The following is an 8,987-nucleotide window of genomic DNA, read 5'->3' as shown; positions in this document are numbered from 1 at the left end:
GAGGCCAGATGGAGTCGTGTGGTAAAAGACTCCTTGGGGAGGAAAAGCCGAATAGCCAAAGCATTCTTGAGAAAGAAGAATGGAACTGGAGGAATCAACCTTCCTGACTTCAGATTATGCTACAAAGCTACAGTCATCAAGACAGTATGGTTCTGGCACAAAAACAGAAATATAGACGAATGAAACAAGATAGAAAGTCCAGAAATAAACCCATGCACCTATGAGTACCTTATTTTTGACAAAGGAGGCAAGAATATACAATGGGGCAAAGATGCCTCTTCCATAATGGTGTGGGAAAACTGGACAGCTACATGTAAAAGAATGAAATTAGAACACTTCCTAACACCATACACAAAGATAAACTTAAAATGGATTAAAGACCTAAATATAAGACCAGAAACTATAAAACTCTTAGAAGAAAACATAGGCAGAACACTCGATGACATAAATCAAAGCAAGATCCTCTATAACCCACCTCCTAGAGTAATGGAAATAAAAACAAAAGTAAACAAGTGGGACCTGATTAAACTTAAAAGCTTTTGCTCAGCAAAGGAAACTAAGGGTGAAAAGACAACCCTCAGAATGGGAGAAAATAATAGCAAATAAAACTACTGAAAAAGGGTTAATTTCCAAATATACAAGCAGCCATACAACTCAATGCCAGAAAAACAAACAACCCAATCAAAAAGTGGGAAAAAGACCTAAACAGACATTTCTCCAAAGAAGACATACAGATGGCTAACAAACACATGAAAAAATGCTCAACATCACTCATTTTTAGAGAAATGCAAATCAAAACTACAATGATATATCACCTCACACTGGTCAGAATGGCCATCACCAAAAAGTCTACAAACAATAAATGCTGGAGAGGGTGTGGAGAAAAGGAACACTCTTGCACTGTTGGTGGGAATGTAAATTGATACAGCCACTATGGAAGACAGTATGGAGATTCCTTTAAAAAGTAGGAATAAAACCACCATATGACCCAGCAATCCCACTCCTAGGCATATACCCTGAGGAAACCAAAGTTGAAAAAGACACATGTATCCCACTGTTCATTGCAGCACTATTTACAATAGCTAGAACATGGAAGCAACCTAGATATCCATCAACAGATGAATGGATAAAGAAGTTGTGGTACATAAACACAATGGAATATTACTCAGCCTTAAAAAGGAACACATTCTGATGAGGTGGTTGAACCTAGAACCTATTATACAGAGTGAAATGTGTCAGAAAGAGAAAGAGAAATATCATATTCTAACACATATATACAGAATCTAGAATGATACTGAAGAACTTATTTATAGGGCATCAATGGAGAAGCAGACATAGAGAATAGACTTATGGACATGGGGAGAGGGGAGGAGAGGGTGAGATGTATGGAAAGAGTAACATGGAAACTTACATTACTATATGTAAAATAGATAACAAATGGGAATTTGCTGTATGGCTCAGGAAACTCAAACAGGGGCTCTGTATCAACCTAGAGGGGTGGGATGGGGAGGGAGATGGGAGGGAGGTTCAAAAGGGAGGGGATATATGTATGCCTATGGCTGATTCATGTTGAGGTTTGACAGAAAACAACAAAATTTTGTAAAGCAATTATCCTTTAATAAAAAAATAAATTAAAAAGAAAGACTCCTTGGGGAGGAAAAATGTTTTTAAACATAACACAAAAACATTAACCATAAAGGAAAAATGTGTAAATTGGGCTTTGTAATAATTAAGAATTTGTATTCAGCCAAAGACACCATTAAGAGAAAGAAAAGCCAATACACAGATGCAGAGAAGATAATTCAATACCTATATCTGACAAAGGACTAATATCCAGCACATATAAAGAACTTCTACAAATCAATAAGAGAAAAATCAGTTTTTTAGTAGGCAAAGATATGAAGAGGCAGTTCACAAAAGGGAACATCAAAATGACCAATATGCACAAAAAGATACTCTACATTAGCAGCTATCAGAGATATATGCAAAAGGAAACCACAATAAACTACCACTCACGCCCAAAAGAATGGTCAAAATGTGAAAGACTGATAGTATCAAATATTGCACAGAAGGATGAGGATCAACTCTCCCACATAGCCAATGGGACTATCAGTGGTTCATCCTGTTTGAAAAACTGTTCGTCAGTTTCTCACAAGGCTGCATTCATTCTATTACCCAGCCATTCCACTCCAAGGGATTTATCCAAGAGAAGAGAAAGCACGTGTCCACACAGAGACTTGACATAAATTCTCATTGCAGCTTTATTCATTATACTATGAACAGAAAACAGCACAAATGTCCATCAACAAGTGAGAGAATAAGCAAATGGTGGTGTGTTTCCCCACCATAGAACATCACTTAGCAATAAAGAATCGGCTGCTGATAAATGTGCCACGACTTGGATGAATCTCACAGGCATTACACTAAGTCCAAGAGGCCAAAGCAAGAAAACATGCTCTAGGACCCTGTTCAAATGAAGGGTAAAAACAGGCAAAACCAGTCTCTAGTGACAGAGGTCAAGGTAGTGATTGCCTTGGGGGAGAAAGTGTTGGTGACTGGGAGAGAACACACGAGGGAGCCTTCTGGGATGCTGGGCATGTTTGATACACATATGTATATCTGTCAAACTATACATTTAGAACCCATGCATTTAATTTCCATTCCTGTATGTAAATCATACCTCAATTTTTCTCTTGTTAAAATAAATGAGGAAATTAGGACTTGGTGCTTTCAAGACACAATTGAGCCTCCCCACCCCCTATAGTCCTGGATGCCTATCTCCTGACATCCTTTATATAAAAGAGATAAGCCTCAATCTGGTATAAGTCACTGTCATTTCCAGTCTCTGTGATTGGCAATATGAAGCAATCCCTAACCAAAACACAAAAGCCTTATGAGGTAGATTTTACGGTGATACCTCCACCTCTTGCACCCCCATTTTCCAGGTGCACCCCCAGCCTCCTGTCAGATTTTCTAAGACACCAGCACTCAAATCCCAGCTCCCAGATGCTGTGAATCAGCCTTGGCCTGAACTGGAGGGGGCCTCACCAGCCACTGTCAGTCGTTCTCCACGCTGATCACCGCGGCTGGAGCTGTTGACACAAGTGCAGGTGAGACAGCAAGGTGCCGGGCTGAACATCATACCTGTTGCAGAAATAAAGGAAAAGCTGGAGAATATTTGCATACCACAAAGAGAAAATACACGAAATGAATACTAGCCATGTGGGATAAAAGCCTCTTTCAGACTAGTCTTCCCCTGTTTTTGCCATGTGAAAACTGAGGTTTGTGAGTCTCCCGCAAGAGGAAAGAAAGTGTTAGTAGCTCAGTCTTGTCTGACTCCTTGCAACCCCATGGACTGTAGCCCATCAGGCTCTTCTGTCCACAGAATTCTCCAGGCAAGAATTTTGGAGTGGGTTGCCATTTCCTACTCCAGTGGATCTTCCTGACCCAGGGATCGAACCCAGGTCTCCCGCGTTGCATTCAGATTCTTTACCATCTGAGCCACCATGCAGGAAGGAACAGCATTAAACCCACACTGAGCCCACCCTATAGGGCAGTCCTACAACTCATAACCTTGTGGCTGGGTAGTAGCCAAGGGTACCAGCCAGCCTGGGTTCAAATTCCTGCTCCATGAACTGTGTGATCTCAAGGCAAATTCTTTACCCTCTTTGTACCTTAGTTTCTTCATCTCTAAAATGGGCACCCTGGAAGTCCAATGGATAAGACTCCATGCTTCCAATGCAGGGAGTGAGGGTTTGATCCCTAGTTGGGGAACTAAGATTCCACATGCCATGCTGCACAACCAAAAAATAAAATCGGTGGCTTTGAGGGTTTCAAGAGCTGACCTGGGAAGAGCTTGGTGCCTGATATGTAGGAGGAGATATTAAGTATTAGCCACTGTTGACATGTTTCTGCTGAGAACTCTCTTTCTTTATCACGTGTTTGTTATGGGAAACCGAATTTACTCACCAGTTTTGGAACATTTCATCCGTGGACTTCACACTTGCTGCTTCTGATCATAATTAATCTTGTGTAGAGTCTCCTGGCACCAGGAGGAGCAACCCAAAGCTTTTCCTCTTCCTTAGGTTTACACAGGTAAAACTAACTGGTGATTATACGCAATTCATTTGTCAAACACAAGGTCAAGAATCTCAATTTGTCTCATGTCACCAAGGCAGCACCAGGAAGCGCCCTACATCCCAAGCCATCTCCCCTCTGACACTGACTGAAATGCCACCATTAGCACCAGAGAACCCCTAGGAGGAGAAGCAATTTAGGAGCAGAGCATCTTCGTCTTTGTGTAAATGCACATATCCAGGTCAGCCACGGGGAGCAAATCCTGGCAAGGGAAGGGAGGGAAGGAAACACCATGGGCAAATTTTTGGACCTTTTTGGGGGGTAGTTGAGGATTCTGCAACCCCTAAAGGCTGAGAGCTCAGTCTCACCCACCTATAGAAGTACACACACACACACACACACACACACACACACACACACAGATAATCGCTTTACCCCAGCAGGAGGGGCTTAAGCAGCTATCCGGGCTAGCACCATCCCGCCCGCAGCTGCACCAGCACCCCTGCCCAAGGTGGGGTTCCCAGAGGCTCAGCAAGAAAGCCCTGCAACTGGAAGCTAAGTCCCACGGAGCCAGCTGCTAGCGGTGGTTAACATGCAACCCGCTCTCTCTGTCACACACACTCACGTGCAGACACACATTTGGAGACAAAACACCAGACACAGACGCATACTGAACTGTCCTCTCAAAAGCAAGACAAATCAGGTGAGACCACACGGAATCATCCTGTCTCAGAGAAAGCCACAGCCGCACACTCCCAGAAACAAGGGGGACTTGCACACGGAGAAAACACTCACCCACAGACTGCTCCCTCGGGTGTCTCTGCCCTGTGCCCAGCTAGCGTTCTGCCCTCAGTCTTCTTCTCCCTGGGAGACAGACTTAATCGGGGTTCCCTGTCCTCTCCCATCCCCTTTCCCAGGTACTCGGGTTCCCCAGGAATCATCAACCTCGCACACCTCCGCTCCCAGGGGCTGCAGACAGTAGGTTCTCAGCTGCATGCCTCCCCCTCCCCCTTGCCTGGGGTTCACACCTCAGCTCCTTTCCTCCGTGGAGCTGGCGGCTCTTCTCATTTTCCAGCGAGTGCATGAAAACACCGATTAGAGCAATTAGAGACAAGTCATTGCAGGGCAAGGCAGAAGCCACCACCGCACCTGATTGCCAGCTCCAGCAAGGCGTGGTGAAGCACAGACTTACTCACACAGATTACAAATTGGAGCAAATTCCAAAGCAGGAAGGAGCAGAGAGGAGGGGGCTCCAAGTTCCATTTTAGATTCTCCTGTTTCTCTTCAAATCTATTATTTGCTGTTTGCAGCAGTTTTCACAGCCAGGCTCCCAAGAGAAGCAGATAGGGCAGAAATTATTTCAGCTCCATTTTATAGAAGGGAAAACTGAGGCCCAGGGGAAGAACAGTTGTAGAAGGCCCCATCCACCTGGACTGGTCTTCCTGGCTATAGGTGGGGACCAGGGTGGCCCCAGTCCCCAGGAGAGGCCCCCTTGGCCCCCATCAGCCCTCTCCTCGCCCAGGAAAGAATCAGCAGAGGGTTGAGGTAGAGGACAGGTTCCGGATCAGCTGTAGGTACACTGGTGCTTATGATGGGCTCAGTATCTGCACACGGGGTGGCCTTGCCCTTCACCAAATGGCAGGATGGTTTCATCGAGGGCCGCTGTCGCCAGCTGCTCCTGTGTAAATAGATGTACTGTGTGCTCTTTTCCCCTGTCAGGAGAGGGAAAATTTCCTAGAATCTGAGTGCAGGGGCCCCATTTCCATGCCTCCTTATGCCATAAAGCTCTTCAAAAGCCTGGCCTGGTGCCCCTCAGCAGCATGCCAGCCATCCTCCCCTTCCAGCCAGGCCCACCTTGCCCCGGCCCTGGCCTGGGTGAGAAGCCAGCAGTGAGGCAGGAGTGCCCCCTGGTGGTGATAGCCTACACTACCCACTGGGACTCCACCCCCAGGTCAGCAGTCAGGGCCTGACTGCTTTGGGTGAGGACAGCTCCATTCTGGTTCCAGCAGCAGGGAGAATGAGAGGCTCCTGGGTGACTGATGGACACTAGGCATGGTGAAGCAAGAAGGCAGGGGAGGATGCCCAGTATCAAGCATGGCTCATCAGAGGAGCTCAGGAAATATGGGATGGATGGATGAAAGAATGAGTGAACAAATACAGAAGTGAATTGTTTCCTGAAAGGTGGTATGAATATCACAAGTAATACACAATGGACCTTTTAGTCAGTAGTTTACTTTTTAGATGGTAGTGTACCTTATAGGTAATTCTTATTTATTTTAAGAATTATGTGCCTATGTTGAAGTATGATAGATTTAATAGATCTGGCCCATCAAATCCATTATATAAACTTTCTGTTTAAAACAAATGTCTTTGGACTTCCCTGGCAGTCCAGTGGTCTAGGGTTTCCCCTTCCAATGCAGGGGTCAGAGTTCAGTCCCTGGTCTGGGAGCTGAGATCCCACATGCCTTGTGGCCAAAAAAACCAAAACATAAAACAGAAGCAACATTGTAACAAATTCAATAAAGACTTTTAAAATGGACCACATTAAATTTTTTTTTTAATTCACCCCAAAATGTCTTTAGGTGCAAAAAAAAAATAGGCAAGTAACATATGGGTATCCTCAGGACCTAGCATAGAAGGTTCAATAAAAGTTCAAAAAAGGTTCAATAAAAGTTCGTGTGACAAATGAATGAGCAGATGACCAGCAGGTGATGATGGTCTTTGTAAAGTAGCAACAGATGATCCCAAACTTTGCTTCAAGCTGAAATCGCCTGGGGAGGTTTTTTGTTGTTTTTTTTTTTTTTTTTTTAAATCTCTGGGCTGTTATGTGTCTGTGAATCTCAGGTGGCTGAGGAAGAAGCCAGTGTGTTCTGGACAGCTCCCAGAGGAGGGGAAAGTCCCAAAGCACCCAATTTAGGTGACTTCTAAGATGCATCATGGCTTCGCTGCCAGTTGAGATAATGTCAAACTGTCGTCATTGGAGGAAACAGCCGTGCTTGGGTGATCCAGTGTTCCTTTGTTGGGTAAGAAGTTGGACTAGATGAACTTGAAGGCATCATGCAAGGAAACAGAAGTGAGTTATTATTTACGTAAACTAGTTTCTACATTGACACACAGTACAAAGTGAATTGTGTATTTACTATGGTTTTAACATACTAAGTATTTCTCGTTTACTCACCCTGCACAGCAAGTCTTATTTGACATATATCTTTATTATCCGTTAATATAAATATTACATTAGTTGCCATGAAGAGCATATAGAATTTGTGTCCTGAGTTGATTTATTAATACATGTTAGTTCTTCATTTACAGGAGTTTTCGCCTCTGAAAAAAGTCCCCATCTTCTTGAAAACTGTCTAGCTAATTACAAACATATATTAATATATTATAGTTAATGTGGCCACAGTCTGTTTATCTGTTTTAATTGGATCCTGGCTTTATCACAACAGCTTTCAGTTACTTTCTTAATTAGAATCCAGAGGAGGGAGGGGTTTGGCGTTGGCTATGGAAAGCATGCTGTTTGCTTCTAAATCCACATGTCACCTAAAAAGTGCAGGTTGAGTTAATATTTGATGTGTGAGTTGTTCCATGATCTTGTTAGATACCACTGACAACAGAAAAGAGTTTCCAGGCATGAATTTTCATGGCTATACCTCTTGGGGAAAAATGGATAAAAATAAGTTGTATCCTATTTGGAAAGATTGGCATACATATTGATATTGAGTCTGATTTTTTAAATATCATTTTAATAGCATTAAGAAGCACTTTTTAAACTTTGAATAGATTTTTAAAACATAAAACATGAATAGATTTGTCATAGCACAGGGTCAAAAATTACTGTTGATGGCAAGTTATTTGATATTAATTCCATTTTATGAACAAATGCAATTAAGTTGCAAATCCCTTAACAGAGGGCAGTGTTAGGTCAACATTTTAATCGGTATTAGGAAATGTCAGATTAGCATCCCCAAGGAAGAAGAAATCTTTGGCATAATGTTGAAAACTTACATGTTAGTTTTAAAGCTGCACCTTGCTCTCTTACATAGCTACAGAGAGTATAAACTGGTGCATATTCTCTCAAGGGCAATTGGACAGCATCTACCGAAGTGACACATGCAACTTTTCTTTAATTCACCAATCCTACTGCAAGGATTTCTCTTCCAATATACTCACACCTAAGCATGATAACGTGTGTAGGAGAAAATTCGTTATTGCATTGCTTGAACAACATATGATTGGAAACAACCTGAATAGCCATCAATAGAGGACTGGTTAGTAAAAGAACTGTATAACTCTTCTTTGAAATACTACATGACTGCAAAAAAAAAGAATGAGATCTCATCAACAAGAACAACAGAAAACAACCCAATTAAAAAGTGGGCAAAGGACTTGAAAAGACATTTCTCCAAAGAAGATATACAAATGGCAATAGGCATATTAAAAGATGCTTAAAATCACTATCCATTCAGATCAGATCAGATCATATCAGTTGCTCAGTCGTGTCCAACTCTTTGCGACCCCATGAACCGCAGCACGCCGGGCCTCCCTGTCCATCACCAACTCCCGGAGTTCACTCAGACTCATGTCCATTGAGTCAGTGATGCCATCCAGCCATCTCATCCTCTGTCGTCCCCTTCTCCTCTTGCTCCCAATCCCTCCCAGCATCAGAGTCTTTTCCAGTGAGTCAACTCTTCGCATGAGGTGGCCAAAGGACTGGAGTTTCAGCTTTAGCATCATTCCTTCCAAAGAAATCCCAGGGCTGATCTCCTTCAGAATGGACTGGTTGGATCTCCTTGCAGTCCAAGGGACTCTCAAGAGTCTTCTCCAACACCACAGTTCAAAAGCATCAATTCTTCAGCGCTCAGCCTTCTTCACAGTCCAACTCTGACATCCATACATGACCACAGGAA

This window comes from Bubalus bubalis, chromosome 4 (genome assembly GCF_019923935.1).
Source record: "Bubalus bubalis isolate 160015118507 breed Murrah chromosome 4, NDDB_SH_1, whole genome shotgun sequence".
Lineage (NCBI taxonomy): Eukaryota > Metazoa > Chordata > Mammalia > Artiodactyla > Bovidae > Bubalus > Bubalus bubalis.
Note: the sequence above shows the minus strand (reverse complement) of the source record.